The sequence below is a fragment of the Kogia breviceps genome, chromosome 2, assembly GCF_026419965.1.
Source record: "Kogia breviceps isolate mKogBre1 chromosome 2, mKogBre1 haplotype 1, whole genome shotgun sequence".
Lineage (NCBI taxonomy): Eukaryota > Metazoa > Chordata > Mammalia > Artiodactyla > Physeteridae > Kogia > Kogia breviceps.
This window is the reverse complement of record NC_081311.1, coordinates 21,670,727-21,691,680: the sequence shown is the minus strand read 5'-3', so window position 1 is coordinate 21,691,680 and position 20,954 is coordinate 21,670,727. Positions and strand designations below refer to the sequence as shown.

The window sequence follows — 20,954 nt, the reverse complement described above, 5'->3', positions numbered from 1 at the left end:
CAGAAAGCCTGAGTGTTGTCTCTAATTTGGTTCTGTGCAGGATGTATACATAGCTGCTCAATTACAATAAAAGATCAACCACCAGGAAGGCTCACTGCATTCACTGTGGATAGAAGGAAACCTGGCCTCTAATCAGTGTTGTCACTATAAGTGACTTGGGAGATTTCTAGTTCTACCACTCCATGCTCCATTAGCTACTTCCCAAACCTTTTCAAGTAAGCACACAATCCTTAAAAATAAAAAACACAAACAGTGTCAGATATACACTTCCAAAACAATTGTTGTAGCGTCACTGACAAGCCTAGCAGATGCTGTCTGGATAAAAATTATGTGAATTACCAAAGGAGCTGGAACTGAACCATGAACAACAGCCATGAGACTGTTCCATCTTCCTTGCTTCAGGAAATTGAGAAAAGGTCTAAGCTGCTGAACTCCTCATTAAATAAAGGTTATTTACACATTATTTTACAATAGTTCAATTTTGGCCCAACAGTGATAATATTTTTAATATAGTTACTTATAAATTACCTGCCTTCATTTCTTTAGCCCTAGCTTAGTTTGGATATGATCTGATTTCAAAAAGAGGGCCGGTTTCCCTTCCTTTTGAATTTGCCGGATGGGGGTAATACTAATTGCTAAACTAAACCATATTCAGAGGCAATTTTCATGGATCCTAGGTTTTCAAAAAAAGGCATTAAACTAAAATGTTCAATAGCAGAAATGCAGGCTAGAATGATGCATTTTTACTTCAATCAATTGCATTTGATTATTTTTACAATGTTATTACTATGAACACAGTTGTTTCATTTTGTCACTATACAGAGTCACCCAAGGATATGTGGCTTGAAATCAAGAATATGAAAGAATATTTTCTTGAGAATATAGTTGTAGGGTAACATTCCATTCAGGAAGCTCAATGTATTAGGCAAAGTCCAGACACTTAGAAACAGGGAGAAAGACACTATGCAAAGAGCAGTGAACTTGACCCTAAGCAATATCATTAAAGAGTTGCATGACCCTGGACAAATCATACTACTCCTACCATAAAGTTCCATGAAAGACACTTTGATGAAAACTATTTAATGCTCCCATGCCTTTGCACAAGCTGTTCCCTTTGCAGGAAAATCATTCTTCCCTTTTCCATAAGGTCCACTTATAGTATATTCTTTCTTTTCCTTCAAGTCTTCACTCAAGCAATGCCTCATCAGATCTTTTCTGGCTCGTCTTAGTTAGAGCTGACTGTAAAATATATTCAACAATAATGACAACTTCTAACATTTATACTGGATATGTAAAATGTTACAGTGGCAATAGATTTCAATACTCACATTCTTGTGATTTTTGTCTACATACCTGCTGGCCCTATCAGATATGTGTCTTAAAAACAAGGTGTGCCTTGCCCAACTTTGATTTCATGCCATCCATATCACCCATCATACATTTACTCCTAGACATTTAATAAAATGGTTGAATAATGATCTTCAGTAACATGAAATAATGGTGACTATGCTGTCCATCTCACGGAATATTAGATCAGTGAAATAATGGATAATGAAAATACAAATAGGGACTTCCCTGGTGGCGCAGCAGTTAGGACCTCCGAGCAGGGGACACGGGTTCGATCTCTGGTCAGGGAACTAGATCCCACATGCATGCCACAACTAAGGAGCCTGCGAGCTGCAACTAAGGAGCACACGTGTTGCAACTAAAGGAGCTGGCGAGCCGCAACTAAGGAGCCTGCCTGTAGCACAACCAAATTTAAAAACATATATATATATATATATATAGAAAATACAAATAATAATTTTAACAAATCATGTGTATGTCAGAAGTTATTATAATCCCCCAAACAGACAAAGAAAATCTTTGTGAGAAATCATATAACTGCTCATCAACAAAACAGGAATCTAGGTTGTGAAAACCCTAATGCATAACCTCATGCTGCTCATCAGGAGATAAAAACAAACACCATACACTGAATCAAAAAGGGAAGGGTGAAGCCCTGCTATTTACATTTATTTATTTATATTTTTTGTTGTTTTCAAGTAAGATACAGAGTATGGAGAAATGCAAGGCATGGCAAAATGAAGATATACTTTAAAACAAAAGCCACATTTTAAAAAATACTTACAAACACTCATTCTGTCACAAGCCTATTCTTTACATGTCAAGTCTGCTTCAGAAACGTAGGACCATTTCCTCCTTCAGAGGATCTAGGTGAATAACTGATTTCAACAAGGTGCATGCTCCTTCAATACCACATAGGATCACATGAGGCATTAGAAAGACCATAGGATTGGGTCTGACTCATAGAAGGAGCCCAAGGAGAAAAATCATTATGATTAGGACAGCTGTGGGTCACCTCTGTTACTGCTGGTCAGAATGGTTATGTAGGCTTTGGTGGCCTTAATACCCATCCTGTGCTCACATGGACACAGATGGGAGGCAAGAGGAAAGAACACACTACTAAGGCCAAGGGGATACATGGGAACAAGGGAAAACAAGGAACAAAATGGCACTTGAATCTTGGTGGTAACACTAGTACTGTACTCCCAAGGTTTGCCACTGATGGCCACATGCTTGCAAATATGACTCACTTCCACAGCTTCAATTCTGAATTTATTGCAGATATATTTTGTGGGCATGGGAACAACACAGAAACAAGCCATTACTTTCTTTGGTAGTCTTGAGGCGGGGTACAAGGCACTGCAACTAGAATGGCTGGGCCAGTAAAACTCCTACTGGGATTAGGATAGGGAAGGAGGAATGTAAAATAATGTCAGCTGAATATATTCACGCTCATTCTTCTCTCCTGCTAGTCTACACAATATAATAAGCTCCTCTAACCTAGCACAGAGCCTAACATACAATGGGCAACATACAAACATCTGTTTAATAAAAATAATTGAATGAATGTTAATAGTCACATATTCAAAGAGAAGTGTACCTTGGGTCTGTTCAACAGGGAGTGTGCTTTGAGGGTGAATAAACAGTTTAAAATCTGAGACAGGGCAACATTAACCTAGAGATCAATATCCTGATGAAAGAACATTCCAGAAAATGTGTTTCTACCTCGAGATACAAGAGTGGGGCAGAGGTGTGGTCTGGCACTTACCTCTATTTCAGTTCTGCTCAGCATCCTCCTAAAGCCACAGCAGGGGAAGAGCCCTAGAGATATAGAAATGGGGATCCAGGTCAGGTTCTGCTATTGTCAGCTACAAAGTCTGGACAAGGCATTTTGGTTTTCTAGGTCCCACTTTTTCTGATCTAAAAAAATGGTGACAAGGCTGGCAACTCACTCTGTGCTTCAGCCTGACGCCAAAAGCAATTCAAAGTCTAAACCCAGGCACAGCCTATGGATTCTACAACAATCAAGGCGTTTCTATGATATCTCAAATTTTACTTTTTAAAATTCAAGCACATCCCTCATTTTAACTCAAAATCTATCCATGTTTGTTCTAATGTAAAATACATTTTTATGTATAAAATCTTCTAAGTGAAGATAATTCCTCCAGAAAGCTGAAGCAGTTTTAGCCTTTGATTTCTAGTAATCCCTAGTACACCACTTCATGACCTCATGGGTACTGCACTTCAGTTGCAAAAGCACAAAGATAAATGATGTTTATTTTCTCTTTTATGTTCAAAATCTAACTGTAAAAATAATTTTAAAGATCACTCTCCCTCTTTTAATCCAAACTTAACACAATTTCGCTTTTCTTTTATGATATTTTGAACTAAAATTGTCCTTTGATTAGTAAATTTAGGGAATGTTAAATCTACGAGAACTGTTAGTAAATCCTTAAATTACTTTAGCATCCTTTGTTGATTGATAGGATTCATTGGTTCCACACCTCACTTCTCAAAAAATCAAATCAAGATATGTATTAAATATCCAGTAAAATTTTTCTCCCTTGTCTAACAGCATGTTATAAATGTCATAATATTTTGTTTGTGTTCATACCAGCTAGCTCACTTGCTTCTTGATCATACATGATTGAGATTCCTACAGATAGCATATTTGTTTCCATTCTTTTGTTTGTTGTTATTGTTGCTGTCTTCCGTATCAGGGTTATAATTTTTAGACCTGCTTCATCAGGAGCATACTACTGTGTTTTGTGTTTAAGAAAAATGCCTGGGTTGCTGAGGGTTAAAATATATTGAGAAATTCCAAGATTACTTGGAAAGAACATGTTCTATCTCTAATTTCCCTGAGGACAATTTACCAGGTTTTCCCTGCAATGACCTTTCAAATTGAGTAAAAGCTGCTTAGCTGCTAGGAGCATGAAAGAGAGACTCTATTGGCAACAGTCCTTGGGAGGTCGCCTGTGTTATGCCACCAAAAATTAGTGAGGTCTTTAAATCAGAAGGCTACCTCTAACCCTTGGGATAGGAAGCCTGGGACTGTCTCCTTATGAGTTAAATTTATTAGCATCAGGGACACATGTCCAACTGTGAAGGACTCTCCCAAGATATGTCTCTCAGTCACCATATGTGACAATCTATGTCACAAAAAGAATTTTCCAGCATTCATAATAATCAGTTAGCAAGTTTTCTTTGAAGAAACAATTTAATACAAATAATAAAGTTTAATCTGAATGGGGAAAATGCATCATTAACTTTACAATGGATAATTTTTTTATTTTTGAAACTCCATATCATAATCCACATTGAAATGCATCCACAAAGCTAATTTGAATCAAATATAAGTGTAACACATACTCATAGGTTGTTGCTGATTCAGTACTTTCAACTATATGGATAGAACCTCCCTTGTTGAACAGAAACGTTTTTTGGTTTCAATATATTGTATAATTCAAAACTACACTACATGCATTCTGAGCCAACTGAAGTCAAGTAAAAACAAGAGATCTGTGTCACTTATTCCAGGTCCTCTGGCTTAGAACACTCATTAAATATGATCAGGAAAACAATTAGGGAACTTTACCTTTTGCAAGGTAGAGATTTTAATTTTATCTGTGGCTGTGATTCAGAATTAAGGACTTTATAATAAAGTTATCAAAATGGAAGGGTTATGTCTACCTGCAAGATATAATAAAGAATAAAGAATAATTCATAATAAATACTTCAGTAATTTGTTAATTAAATTAACAATTTAATAGTGATTGAAGAGGTTAAAAAAAAAAGGAGGGGCAAGAGACTGGAGACAAATTATTCAGCCATTACTGAGGGAGAAATCAGAAGGCAGGTTTCTAGTCTTCAGCGGTAGTTGTTCACTAAAGGCTGTGAAATAACTGCTTAGGTAATTATTTTCTTTATAAATGATATTTTATATCTATGTATATAGATACATATTTATACATAAAGTTGTTCACAAAAGTATACACAAGTACCCAACTTGAAATTTTTTAAAAAACTGAACATCCCATGTAACCAGCATTCCAACCAATTAACAGAACATTACCAGCACCCTAGAAGCTCTCTTTTTTCCCAGTCACTACTCCTGGAAAGGTAAACATATTTTTATTCACGACAGCATAAATTAGTTGTGTAATGTTTTTGCTTAACATAAATGAAATGCTATAGCATTTCTATTACATCTGGCTTCTTTCACTCAACATTATGTCTATGAGATCTATCTCTCTTTCTGCATACAGTTCTAGATTGTTCATCCTCAGGATTATATAGTTTTCCGTTGAGAGACTATGCCACATTTTATTTATACATCTTAACTTTCATGGATTTTTTTAGTAGTTTGCTTAGGTTAATTTTAAATGTTGGCATAGACTCTTTATAATTCTGTTATAAATTTATGTTATTCAAGATACAAAATCATATATGGTATGTTAAAATAAGCCTTGAAAAAATCCTGTAGAAAATTTGTCAAAGGCTACTATTAACCTCAATTCCTCTTGGTCATTTTACTATATCTTTATTCAATTCGTATTTAAATTTTTTCTAAATTAACATTCTATTTCAGTATTGGAGGGGGGAATAACTCATAAATAATTTAAGTCCCACTAAATCCATCTAGTCAAAAATTATTATAACCTACTAATTATCTGAAACTGTACTAAGCCAAGCCTATAGCATAGAGCAGAACCATTCTTTTCTGAATGATATCTGCCAAGGTGGGGAAAAAAATGAAGTCAGCAAACCAATGACTATTTGCTTACCTATGTATGTGAAATTGACTAATCAGTCTGAGTTCACTTTGGGGATAAGAAGGTGACCATTAATCCTCAAATGCTCCAGCAGAATTTATTACAATCACATAATCCAGTAGGTTGAAATACATGTGTTCTCATACTGACATATTTTCATGTCAAAAGTACATTCTTCATAATGTATCACATCGGGCAAAAGAAGAAACACTCACTGACAGCATATCGAACTCAAGTTTCTGTTTAATTATTTACAGGATTATTTGGTTCTTGCTGCCATTGACCGCATAGATGGTTGCAAAAATTTTGTTTGGCTTAATTCTCCAAACCTTAATTTTTGATGAGATGTCAGCACAGAGTTCTCTGTCTTCTTTCATTCTCATTCTCTCTCTCTCTCTCTCTCTCTCTCTCTCTCTCTCTATATATATATATATATATATATATATATATATATATATATAAAATACACCTTATATCTATCTTCTCATCATTCCCAAATTATTTATTAACTTCACCTGAGGCCCTAGTTGGGGGAAATGTATTATGACTCTTCCTATAGTACATGATGTTGCCGTATGGCCCCCTTATCCATTTCTATCACTAGTAAGGTCTCCACCATCTGCAGAGAAAAGTTCCTAGAATACTGACAGCTTCCAAGCTCTGTGTGTTTCTGCTTCTCTGAACAAGGATTTCATGCAGTGACATGGGAGCTTGCTCAGAAATATGCAAAGCAGACCAGAACTAGAGGGCTTTTAACACACTCAGGACAACCCTCAACCTAAGTTCCCAACCATCCCAGCAGGATGGAACTCCAGTTGCCAACAGTCATGACTCACTCATTCCACATAATTGGTTGGCTTTTTCTCCCACCCCTCCTTCACCTACTCCCTCACCCTTGCTCTGCTCCCTGAGATCACCTCCTAAACAAATAACTTTATTTCAGTCTTTTTGTCACAGTTTGCTTTGGGAGAAACTGAAGCCAGGCATTTCCTCTCTTATGAACTTTAACTCCTTTAAAGTCATATTAATAGACATCAACTGTATTCTAAAAGTACAATCCAGAGAGCTGTTAATAGGTATTTTTTGGGAGGAGAAAGATTTAAACAGTTGTTTTTGCTCAAGCATTTATTAGAAATTTAAGTGAACTGAGGTGCTCCCGGAGGAGGCAAAAGTTATTAAAAAGCACTTGCCAAGGCTTCCCTGGTGGCGCAGTGGTTGAGAGTCCGCCTGCCGATGCAGGGGACACGGGTTCGTGCCCCGGTCCGGGAGGATCCCACATGCCGCGGAGCGGCTGGGCCCGTGAGCCATGGCCGCTGAGCCTGCGCGTCCGGAGCCTGTGTTCCGCAGCGGGAGGGGCCACAACAGTGAGAGGGCCGCGTACCGCAAAAAAAAAAAAAAAAAAAAAACTTGCCAAATTCATTTGATCGAAGAACTCCAGTTGTTGTGTATTCATCTACCAGGTTGCTACTGGTTCTTATATCAGAACTCAAATATTTTAAAAGGAAATACCAATGAGGTGGAGACTACTGCAAACAGGAAACGGCAAGTTTCCTGTCAAGGCACTGGGTTCTACTCTTGCTGTTCTGTAGCCCGGTCCTATCGACCAGCCTAGAGCCTCACTTGTAGTGAACTCTTCCCCAATCCATTGCAGTCCTTAGTCTTCTCAATTATAAAGTATGTTGAGTCAGAACTCAGTATGTTTCTTTAAAGTTTTAAAATTATATAGCTATTATGAATTGACGCAGTATTTTCCTGTGTAGATTGAGTCCACCAAGAGATTCCTTGGGTCAGAGTTGATCAAATAAGCTACTTTCTGTTGTACAAAACAGAAAAATCAACCAAATTATTATGTCAAAAAAGCTTACAAAGGTAAAGCTTAAATGGCTAAAGGAATGACTTAAAGTGGGGCTTGAAAAATATCACCAGGACCCACCCTATTCCAACCTTTCTTCTCAGCTCTGTTTCTTCCATGTAGGCAGGTATAATCTTTGTCCTCGGAGGTGTACAGCTGCTCTGAATTTCATGTTTTTAGCTTCACCTCCAGCTTGAAAGATAATTTATCTTTCCGTCAGAATCAGACAAATGTCCAGGGTTAGCCTCTCATAGGTTGGATTAGATTGAATTACTACATCTGAAACAATTAAACTAGGTAGGGAGGTAAGCTCTCCAATGGTGGAAAATCACTGTTTGCATATTAGAATCACCTTCAGAGATTTAAAAAATACTTATGCTGGGGGCCAGCTTTAGACTCATTAAGCCTGTACATCTGTGAGTGAGAATCAGGCATTAGTATATATATATATATATACAAATTTTTTTTTTTTTTTTTGCGGTACGCGGGCCTCACACTGTTGTGGCCTCTCCCGTTGCGGGGCACAGGCTCCGGACGCGAAGGCTCAGCGGCCACGGCTCACGGGCCCAGCCGCTCCACGGCACGTGGGATCTTCCTGGACTGGGGCACGAACCCATGTCCCCTGCATCGGCAGGCAGACCCCCAACTACTGCGCCACCAGGGAAGCCCAGCCATTAGTATATTTTAAAGTTCTCTAGTGATTTCAGTGTTTATCCCGAATAACCACTGCTTTAGACCTGCATTATAATGATTCATGTTTATACAGTTCACCTGGGGAATATTTCAAAAGGTAGATTCTAATTCAGTAGGTCTGAAGCAGGGCCCAAGTCACTACATTTCTTCCTTCCTCTTCCTTCCTTCCTTCCCCACTCCCTCCCTCCTTTCCTTCTTTTCTTTCTTTCTTTTTTCTTTTTCTTTCTTTTCTTGGACATTGGAAGCTTGATTTTTAAACCTCACGCAGACAGAGCATGGAGGGATGCATTACTGGACACTGGGCCAAAGGAAGCTTGTGCACATGAGCTTAGCAGTCCTGCTCCAAGGGATAAAACTTCGGGCTGGCCTGGGCTTCTGTCCATCCTTCCAGCGGCCTTGCCCACCTGCCCCAAGGGAAGGCTGGCCACTCTGGGCTGCAGACTTAGGGCACCACGCACAGTGGGAGGACAGGTCTGCCCAGAGCCTTTGATAAATGAGGGTTTACATTTCTGTAAGTCGTTTTGGAGCTTAAATTGTAGTGTTCTAGATACTGAAAACAGATTTTTTAAGTCCCTGGTGAGGTCATCAGGTTAATTAAAGGACTTTTGAAACAATTCCCATTTCTGATCCCTCCTAATATCTGACACATACCATCAAGAATAAGTGTTGAGGTATAAAAATACTGTATGTGTATATATAAAACAGCAACAGAACTATACCACATTTCTAAAGCAAATGTACTGTGAAGAGGACACTACCTAGTTTAACTTGAATGCATTTGTAATCCTGGCATCACTTCCCACTCTTCAAGGAAAAATATTTAAATAATTTAAATAAAAGTCACGGGGTGATATTTACCGTTTAGGAATTTAAAAGGGTGGAACATTCCAGCACTTTACCAGCACATCTGCTTGTGGTCTCATGAGTAGCCTTCCTTGAAGCCTGTCCACCGTCAGTTCATTTGGTTTCAAAAGGCGCTCGGAGTTTGCAGAAGACCATCAAGAACTCTGGTAACAGTCTTTGTTGGGATCGGTTACAAAAATACCAAGTCGTCATGGGCCAAAACGCTTCAACGCCACCACAGAGACGGTACAGAACCGAAGTGCTCAAACTGGAGGAGCAGTCAAGGGGCCCAGAACATACAAAAGCTTTAAATATAAGTTGAGTATATACAGAAGCCGGGCAGAGGAATTTCAGGAGCTTCCTCCGGGTCAGGAAGCATCTTTCCGGAGGAGCCCAGGGCCTCAGGCTGAGGATTGGGGAGGAGCCCAACCAAGAAGGGAGCCACCGGCTCAGGCCGGTTCTCAGTGACTCACTCCTTGAGGACAGTGCCGGCTGGGCCTTGGCGGGTTCACCGAGGGCCAGGCCGCAGGTGTCCGCGGCTTCAGGTTCCTCGCAAGTCGGGCCCCGTGTGCGTGGTTGCGCCCTGGAGGCCACCTGGAGCCTGCGCGCTGGGTCGGGGAAGCGGCAGAGAGCCTGCAGCCTGAGGCTCCCGCTGTGCCGAGCGCTTCTTCGGCAACTTGAGGCGCGTCCAGGACCTCTGAGCACCAGCACGGACCACCCCGCGCCCAGGGCGGGGCACGATTCTCCCCACAGTGCAGGCTGCGAGTCCAAGCAGGGAAGGGGCCAAGGGAAAGCCAGGGGAGAGGCTGGGTCAGACCCTCGAGAGTCCAGCGCCGCGGCTGAGGGCTCTAGGCCCTGGAGAGGCTGGGATCAGGGGCGGGGCGGGGCGAGGCGGGGCGGGGCGGGGCGAGGCGGGGCCCCGGGGTCAGGGGTAGGGGTGGGGGTGGGGGTGGGGGTGGGGGTGGGGGTGGGGGTGGGGGTGGGTGGGGCCCTAGGGGCCCCGGAGCCCCCACCTACCGCTAGCCAGTTCCCCTCTGTCCCCAGCCAGCTCATGCTACTGGCCACGGGACTAACCTCGTCTCAAGGAGTTAAGGAGCTGGCCGGTGCCCTCCTCTCTCCTAGACTCCCCTGACTCTCTTCCTGCCACCCAGCGCTGGGGGTCCCAGGAGTCGCACGCCACCGTGACCACACTGAAAGACCCCGGACACCTGCGGCAGGCCGGGCCCACCGGCCAGAGTCAGGTTAGCACATTGTTTTGGGAATGCCTGCTCTTTGTTTTGGAGCTGTGGCCCCATGCGCCGCAGCTCAGCTCAAGACACTACATTTCTTTTCTTTTTTCTTTTCTATGCCTGTGAGTCTGTTTCTATTTTGTGAGTAAGTTCATTTGTATCATTTTTTAGATTCCACATATAGGTGAAATCATGTGATATATGCCTTTCTCTGTCTGGCTTACTTCACTTAGTATGATAATCTCTAGGTCCATCCATGTTACTGCAAATGGCATCATTTCACCCTTTTTTTGTGGCTGAGTAATTTTCCAATGTATGTGTGTGTATGTGTGTGTGTGTGTATCACTACATTTGTAATAGGTTTCCAAGTGATGCTCATGTGGTTCACTGCCACACTTCAAGAAGCAAGTTATATGCTATTCAATATCTATTCCTAAAGCTGTGAGTGAGGTCCATTTTGACCAAAACATGTGGGCCAAGAGTAGAGAAGGCATGATCCCCCAAGGGAAAGTTTAGCTATTCCTGATGGAATATTCTGATGAGACTGGAGTTGACAGAACCAGCTTTTGTTATTATGTGTAACAGCTTATACGCATGTTCATGTTCGTATTGTAACTGTCTTTAAAATTCTGTACTCTGGTGAATAAGGAGCATTATTTGCATAGAGATTGTCTAGCAGGTGGCCAGCAGCTTGCCAATAATCAACAGCCAGGAAGTGTTAAATTTACTTTCATCCTTTGCTTCCTTCTTGTGAAATAATAAAATTGGGCATGATTCTTAAAACATAAATTACAGAAAAGTACTGTTTAAAATATCTAAACAATAGTGACTTATTGATAAGGGTTAGTTTCAATGGATAAAAAATTGCTGTGTAAAATAAGTTCCCAAGATACATGTCTGTAGTTAAGGAGTATCTCTTAGTAAAAGAACAAATATCTGCTAACAAAAGTATTTATTTAGATTTGGGCAGCAAAACAAAGGGGATTTAAAAGTGTAACAGTGTAGGCCTACCCACACCTGCATAACCATTACTAGGTGGCACCTAACCCTAAGTAGTAGTTATACTCAAGCACGCACAGGGTTTTACACTGATCACTTGCAAATGCAGTTTTTAATAGCTTTTACTAGCATAGTTAATAATATCAAAATAACTTAAATAATTGACCTTCATGGAAATGCTCTAAAGTCATGGAATGTTTTTTCTTTGTTACAACTTTGCACAACGCGACTAAGCTGTGTGTGTGTGTGTGTGTGTGTGTGTGTGTGTGTGTGTGTGTGTGTGTGTGTGAGAGAGAGAGAGAGAGAGAGAGAGATAGCAAGTCATCCTGTTATTTTAGAGACATAAACAGCAGAACAAGAAGAGTGGTGAGACGCTAGTTCCCTTGACAGGGCCAGATTGAGCTCAGGTGCTGTCTGGGTGTGTGAGGTCAAGGCTGACCCAGCAGCCTTGACCAGCCTTTTCCTACGAGAAGAGGGTGTAAGGACGACCTGGGTGGAGGTGAATTTTCCGCCAGGGTGAGGGGTGGGTGTGTATCTGCTCTTGTTTCCCTCAGGACCAGGTTAATAAGGCCCGAGGGCCCATAATACCCTTGACCAAGAGCACCCCAGGCTGGCTTTGTCTGTGCCTGGAGCAAAGCCATGTTCTAGAGGGGAAACTGTGGTGCCTTCTGGTCACCAGGAAGGCCCCAGGTGTTCAAGAACAACCTGCAGTAAAGCTCACTGGTTAGCAAGCACTGGCTTTCCTCAGCCCAGCTATCTCTGCAGGGACGTCAAGGAGCATCCAAGGCAGCCAGGCTTCAAAACAAGAATTAAAATGATAAAAATAGATGCCAACTATTTCAAGCTGAACAAATTTGCCCCTTTCTTCATCCCTGTATCTCTATTTTATCCTCTGTGTGGGCATGAGGTGTGTGGGCTCCCAAGGCCAGATGGTGCAGCAGCTAAACAGCCAGAGTGAGGAGTCCAAAGTTAACTGGAAAGTCATGTTGTATATTCTGTCAAGAAGTTACATCCCTGCCATGTTATCAGATGATGAAGTGTTGCGTTTCCTCCAGGGGACTTTTTGAGAACTTTCCCTCTCCCTTAGATTCCCAGGTTGTAATTATTAGCCCCAGAATGAATTCCTAAGACTTCCATGTTCTCTTGAAATACAGTGGCTTTTACAGTCAACTAACCTGTTCCCTTCTCTCCTCCCAAAAGGATCCCAAGGTTCACAAAATTTTATTTTATTTTATTTTATTTTAAAATTTTTATTGGAGTATAGTTGATTTACAATGTTGTGTTAGTTTCAGGTGTACAGCAAAGTAAATCAGTTATACATATACATAAAGCCACTCTTCTTTAGATTCTTTTCCCATATCGGTGATTATAGAGTATTGAGTAGAGTTCCCTGTGCTATACAGTAGGTCTTTGTTAGCCATCTATTTTATATATAGTAGTGTGTATATGTCAATCCCAATCTCCCAATTTATTCCCACCCCCTTTACCCCCTGGTAACCATAAGTTTGTTTTCTACATTTGTGACTCTATTTGTGTTTTGTAAATAAGTTCATTTGTACCATTTTTTTAGATTCAACATATAAGCAATATCATATGATATTTGCCTTTCTCTATCAGACTTACTTCACTCAGTATCACAAACTCTAGGCCCATCCATGTTGCTGCAAAATTTTAAATGAAGATATTGACTCCCAGTCTGTTGCCTTGGCCTCATTCCCAGTTACTATATCATATCAAAGCAACATGAAACATCAAGAATAAAAAGCTGAGGCTATGATTGAGTAACTGAGATCCATGCTTAACTCACTTAGTATCTCAGAAGTTCTACAGTTGACGAGAGTTCTGAAGAGCCTACCAAGAACCCTGCAGTGATACCTTAGGTTGTCCTTAGTCACATTTTTGATGACTCAGTATATTTTGAATCACTCTAAATAAATCTCTGTTCAGCCTTGAATGCTAAATGTTTTATACCTAAACCATATCTTTTCCTGGGTCCTGGAATCTCCTACCCCCAGCTGCTCTAATCATATAACTCTCTGAAGGTCTTTCCTCTCATTGCCCTGCTCCCCACTAAGGTCTTTGAAAGAAATGCATTATTAGTAGCCATGTGTACAGTTAAGGAAACCGAGGGTCAGAGAGTTAAGTAATTGTTCTCAACTCATACAGATACAAGGGCTAATTTGAATTCAGGCCTTTGCCACATACCACAATTAATGCGTTAACTTTTCCAGGAGCCAATTTTCCTTCCTGCAGGAATAGTTGTTGTTTCAGATTTTGAACTCTTAGAGAGCAGTAATTGCATCTCATTTGCTCTCAAGTGCTCTGCACCAGGCAGAATGTCGGGCCAAAATGGCTGTTCACTAAACATTTGTTGTATCAAAGAGAGGGACAGTAAGTGGTGAAGATATTTATTTTGGTTTGGGAGGAAATTTTAGCTCCCCCTAATTCATACTCAAGTTGACAGCTTCTTCACTGTCCCTATATACCTTAAATAAGGAAACAGAAGTATCTATTTGTGTGGACAGCACAGGCACAGGCATGCCTAAGTATTCCTAGTTTGTGCTTTCAGGGCAAGAAGATATATAAGCCAGGACAATTACTTCCACCTTCCCATTCTCCCCTGGTTGACTGAACCATGACCGTAGTACCTCTACATATTCACTGAATAGTAGAATCTTAATTACTTCTTTGGCCAGTGGCATTACTTCCATTAGAAACCCTTGGAACCTGGTACTTAATAGTTACTTAAAAATACTTAGAGTTATAAAATATCAGAAGATGATGTAATGGCAAAAGGGAATTAGTCTAATTCCTTTATGTTATTCATGATAATATAAAATCAAAACGGGTAGGGCTACTTGCCCATAGCTATCAAAGCAACAGGTTACTTTTGCTAGCTTGACCAAATTGAGATAGAAAATGACTTGCCCTCCCTACGATCTATTATGCAGATTGAGATTGAATATAACTGCTCTGGAGAATGTCAAGAGCAGTTAAACATTTGACCCAAAGAAGTTCAAATTAAATATGAAAGTGGTGATGGGGCCCTTTAGGAAATACTTCTGCCAGACTTGACACCCTGACCTGTTAAAAATTAGCTACTCATTGGTTAATGCCCAGGGTCAAGAATATGGATGTCTAACAAGAAGGGCTGCAGGGAAATGCTTTCTCATCATGAACCAGGGTTAATGTGGGCTCTTACAGGAGACTCAGGTGACTGTAACATCAGGAGTGTTAGTCACACAGCTGGGTTTTGTCACTTTCAAGATTATGTAACACATGGTGACTGACAGACTTAACATCTAAGGTACTGATACGTCTTTCAGTTTTCTGTAAATGTATATGTGTATTTATAATAAAGACAATATAAATATGTATCCCAATGCAATATGTATTAGGATGTTGACATAATGGAGAATCACTGGATGATATTTAAGAAATATAAATTGTTGTAATAACCGTAATTATAAAAATCTGTAAACTAATAACTGTCAAATGACAGTATTTATAATGTTGCATCAAAAATTCTGGATTCTATCATCCTAAACATATACTTTTCAAATGTAATTTGTTGTTTTTCCTGGAAAACATTAAAAGTAATTTATTTTACTGCCTATGCATGTAGAGGGAGGAATGTCATTAGTGTTTTCCAATGATTTTATATCTTTGAATCCTGAGGCAGAGAACTCGGGGAGAAGAGATATTCATTCAGCCTAAGTTTTGACAAGTGTTTTATTTGAGAAATGGATAATTATTGATCTTATAAGAGCTGGCCAGCTTCACTATTAAGGCAGGAAGGAAAAAAAAAAAAAACCCTAGACTGTTACGGGTACCAGTATCGTACAGGCACTGTGCTCAATTATTCACACATATATCATGTCATTCTCATGGCAATCATAGGAGTAGGTATAACTATCTTAATTTTATGGTTATGGAAATTGAGGCAAAGAGAGCTTACATGACATAAGTACCATGCTCTTCCCTTGATCCCAGGTGTCTAACATTTGCTGACTGTGTACACACAAATAAATCAATGACACATTAATAGGGTTGTTAAGTAGCTGTCATGTCACAGTAGTAGTGATACTGGAATAGTCAGAGCACATCCTCAAGAATGACCTGGCCATATTTAAGGTGCCAAGCTTCCATTAGCAAAAGTATTGTGAGGAAAATTAAATTTACTGACATATATACAACCATAGACTCAGATATTTTTTATCTTGAAAATATCCTTGAGATCTTTTAATCAAACTATTCCTTTTATGGAGGAGAAATATGATATTCATGAGGTGACATGCTTTGCCCAAAGTCACAAAGCAATTAGGAAACTGAGACCTCAAGATGACTTAATTACAATCCTGGTTCTCTTGTGAATTCCACAATTCTTCTATTAACCAGTCAGTTACAGAATATAGAGACAAACAGTTCTGAGTGTCATTTTCTGAATTCCATTACTTTACTGTGGGAAAGAATATCAGGGATCTAAGAGTCATGCAGCCAAAGCCTGGAGTTTAGAGGATGTGGCGGAACCAGAAGTCAAATACTATTAGCATTGGACACTGGACGGACAGATTATTGGTTTACCTTTTCCCTTATTCATGAAGCAAATCAGGAAAGAGTAGAATATATCATGAGTACCAGGCAAGGTTCTGATAATGTTGGGAAGAAGCAAATACCCTGGTGAGCTTGCTGACTATTGCTGCTAACAGCTTACATTCATTGAGCTGGCCTGCAAGGCTTTCTAGGCCAGAAAATATAACATATTCAGGCATCCTATTAAGTACTGAGAAGAAGCACTGCCCTTCCTACAGTATTTTCTAATATTAATAGTTGGGTGAAACAAATGGGAAAGTTCAGTTATCTTTTCTCTGGGAAAGGAAAGGAACAGGTGATACTCCTTCTATTTGGCAGGTGTAGGGATCTGTCATCAGATTGTGGAGGTGTCTGCGAAGTCTCAGGTGCTTATCATGCCCACAGGAGCAGGTCTCAGTCATCCTAAGGGAAACCAAGCCCTTTGACATGGACACAGGTGATGGCATCAGGGCTAAAGAGAACCAAATACCATCAGAGCAGAGCAAGGTCAACTGTCTCTCAGATGACTTGGCCTCAATCTTTGCTAAAGAAAGACACTCCATAGCTGAATAGCAATGTGACACAATCAAAATTTCTTTGTGGGTAGTATAAAAGCATGTATGCTCAAATATTTGACCTCCTTAAGTATAAGGGGATGTCTCATTTCATGAGAAAATATATACTAAAGAATTTTAAGACAGTATGAACCACTACCACAACAGAGCAGCTGTTACTACAAAGCAGTTCACTACTACTAATGAGAGGTAGGTATGGGTGGACATTTAAACTCTTCACAGAATATTAGGAAATTCATTGTTAGAACAACTTTTACGTCACATAACACAATAAAGAGGAGAGAGATGTGTTTCCTGAAGTTGTTTGAGACACAGCACTTTTAAAATCAGTATCCAATGTGAATACTAAAAATTGTAAGCCACGAATACCATCTACAGAATACTACAGCAATATTTTAAACCATCCTTGAAATGTATATTTATGATCTCTGCAATTGAACTTCAAAGCAATAACTTGCTGTGTTGTTTTATAGTACCATCACTGAAGGCTTCTTTACAGTAATATTCATGATTTGCAATTGCCAAGGCATATCCCTTGGAACAAATACCAAATGTGTTTAAAATTTCTAGTCCTCCTGTTATAATTTTTAAAATATGATTTGATATGATAAACTTTATAAGCAAGAGACCACAGTGCTTAGGAATGTGGGCTCCAGAGAGAGGCAGCCTGTGTTGAAATCTTGGCTTTTCTATATCATAGCTGTTCAAACTTGTACTGCTCTCTTAGTTTCCCATCTGTAAAATAGGGTAATAATAGCATCTGCCTCATAGAATTAATATAGATTAAAAGAAAATCTAAATAAAGATCATGGCCTTAAGCATTATTAGCACTTGATGAATTCTAGTTTTATGAGCATCCCAAGCTAACAATGGTTGACATGATTTCATAATAATATGCTTTCCCCAAATTGCTTGTTAGTTTTGTTTTGTTTAAAATAACTGAGTGTGTGCTCTACATTGGGTCCTTGTCGGTTATCTATTTTATATATAGTAGTGTGTATATGTTAATCTCAACCTCCTAATTTAGAACTGTACACAACATTTTGTAATAACCTATAAGAGAAAAGAATCTAAGAATCCGAAAAAAAAAGAAATATATATATATATATATATATATATATATATATATATATATGTATATATGTACACGCATCTGAGTCACTTTGGTGTATGCCTGAAACTAAATGTTGTAAATCAACTATACTTCAATAGTTAAAAAAAAAAAAACCTGAGTGTGTCATAATCAGACATAATTTATAAGCTCTCAAAGATTAACTTCCTCTTTTATGAGAGATAACTGTCAAATAATTTCCTACCTTTAAATTTTTGTGTCTTCAATATTAAAGAATAAAGAAAAGTGCTTTGGCTTCATCATGAAAGAAGCCCAACTATTTCTCTGGGCTTTCTCCAAGGTTTGGTGTTATCGCTCACAGTTAAAAGGCCATGACCACAGCAACCGCAAGTTTATTTCTATGACTCCTTGCAATAAGCTCCTCCATTAAAGGTATCCAAAAGAATCCTTTTTATTACAAATCCAAGAGTATGCTTAATAGGGGCAAAAAAGATACTCAGAGAGGACAGTTTCAGCCAAGTCCAGAGTATGTTACTGGCAAGATTGGGAGGAACCCTTGTCCAACACAGAAAATACAGATGTCCTGCTACTATTCTTGGACTGAGGAAAAAGATCAGCAAATTTGTCTGAAACAAAGCTCTATTTTTTGCTCTATTTGCTAAGCAAAGGACATCTTTGGTTGCAGAACTCAGTCATTTAGAACAAAGCAGGGAAGCAATTTTATATAGTATTTGGGGAAGCATGGGTTCAGGGATTGCCTGACATTTAGAGGCACAGTGATGGAAGGCTGGTTTAGAGACTGGCTGACTTTCATAAGCAGGGTAGAAATTAGAGTGAAGAGAGTGAGACAGGGTCATGAGATCTAGGGCTGCAGCCTATCTTTCATTAAAATTGTATTTTGTTCAGTATGACTTCTTTGCACTAATTTTGATTTTTTAAAGATATTGCTTTATATTGTAGGCATGCTTCGAGATAGTATTGATTTGGTTCCACATCACCATGATAAAACAAACATCACAATAAAGTGAATCACACAGATTTTCTGGATTCCTAGTGGATATAAAAGTTATGTTTACACTATACTGTAGTCTATACAGTGTGCAATAGCATTGTCTATAAACCAGCGTACATACCTTAATTAGAAGATACCTTATTGCTAAAAAATGCTAACCATCATCTAAGCCGCAGGGAGTTGTAATCTCTTTGCAATACTAACATCAAAGATCACTGATCACAGATCACCATAAAAATATTGTATTGAGTTTGAAATATTATGTGAATTACCAAAATGTGACACAGAGGCACAAAGAGAGCAAATGCTGTTGATAAATACGGCACTGATAGAATTACTCGAGGCAGAGTTGCCCTAAACCTTCAATTTATTTAAAAAACACAATATTGGTAACGTGCAATAAAGCAAAGCACAGTAAAATGAGGCATACCTTTATCCTGATTACTAAGTTATTTGATATCTCCTTAAATTTTGTGTCTGAGTTGAGTGCCTCACTCTCCTCACCCTAGTCCTGTCTTGTCTAAGCAGGGATACTGAAGTAGGGCTGCCATTGACTGAGGGGGATTGGTAACATCCAGTTCTGCGGTTACTTGGAATTCAGGTCAGTGAACAGTCAGTACGTGTTTTTAGAGTGTTGTAGCATTTTATTCTTATTTTATTACAATTACTTTTAAAATTTGAATGATTATCTACTACCACGTCTCAGTATTTCAAGCCAGGTATTGAAATGCTGAGAAAGATAAAAGGTGGAGAGCATTCTTGTAATCTCTTACATTCTACTCAGTGTCTGTTCTAAACCTGCTCTACTTTCTCTATATCTTAGACTTACACCCTCACCTCCTCCTTCTTGAACAGTTTAAAACATGCTGTCTCCTCTGTCTCTGTTTGCAGTCTATCTCTGTCTACAATGTCAAAGGCATAGAAGGCTACACTTCTGTCCAAAACTAATTATTCCACCAACGCATTGAATCCCATGCTCTTCCATCTTCTCTTTTTATTTCTATTTTTCTCTTTCAACTACAGTTTAGACTAAAGTATAGTTCCACAAGTCTATCTAATATTATAAAAGAAGCATTAATGGAGAACCTCATGAATCTAGTTTTAAACCTCAATTTTTTTTTTAATTTTCAAAGTTATTTCAAGTCATTTTTGCTATTTCTATGTCTCACCTCCATATACCCCCATGGTTCATTATAAACGTTTTCACCATCTCTATGCACATTACCAATTTAGCTTTCCCTCAACTTGCAAGAATCACTGATAACCACTAATACCCAAATTCAGTGGAAAAGGTAAAATCCGTATATTACTCAAAACTATGTAAATTTAATACCAAGTATCACTGACCGTTTAATCTTCGAATCTCCTTTTCCTTGACTTCTGTCGCCATCTGGATCTTCTGTTTTTCTAATTTTTCCTCTGCTTTGCTTCCTCATTTTCTATTTCTTTGCTCATCCTTTTTTTTTTCTCTACAAATTCTCATTCCTAATCCTCTTTCTCTAACTAAATAATACGTCTGGACAATCTTTAATATGACAATGACTTAAAATATGTTTATGCTAATGACTCACAAGCTTACCTCACCAACCAAGACATCTCCCTGGTGAATCACACTCATATTTGCACATTTCACAGGAAATATAGGAGGAAGACAGTTAGCTTATCTTTAAATGTGATGAGTTATTGGATCATCTCGTTTGAATTATCTCAGTTAAGATGATCGCAAATTCCTTGAAAATAGCCCTTAACTTTTCTTTTACTGTTTTCCTAAGCCAAGTATTAATTAATTACTATTAATAGTCATCGCCTCCTTTCTCTATTTCTCTGCTCTCATCACTTCTCACTTGGCCTATTTAAATAGCCTCTGGAGTAGGTATCTGACTCCAGCTTCTCTACTCTTGCAGGCGATCATCCAGAGGTCCAAAAAGGAGTCTTCAAAATGCAAATTTAACCAATTACTAGATTAATATACATATTGGTGATTT

General features: G+C 39.1%; 1 long non-coding RNA gene across 1 annotated transcript in view; it reads right to left on the bottom strand.

Annotated features, from left to right (window-relative positions):
* The window catches only part of LOC136793681 (uncharacterized), a 379,912-nt gene extending 359,508 nt beyond the window's left edge, over positions 1–20,404 (bottom strand). The window contains exons 1-2 of the long non-coding RNA XR_010839293.1: positions 20,317–20,404; positions 3,116–3,168 (exon numbers count right to left, since the gene is read on the bottom strand). This is a non-coding gene — a long non-coding RNA (uncharacterized lncRNA). The remainder of the gene's footprint in view (positions 1–3,115; positions 3,169–20,316) is intronic.
* Between the last annotated feature and the right edge of the window lie 550 nt (positions 20,405–20,954).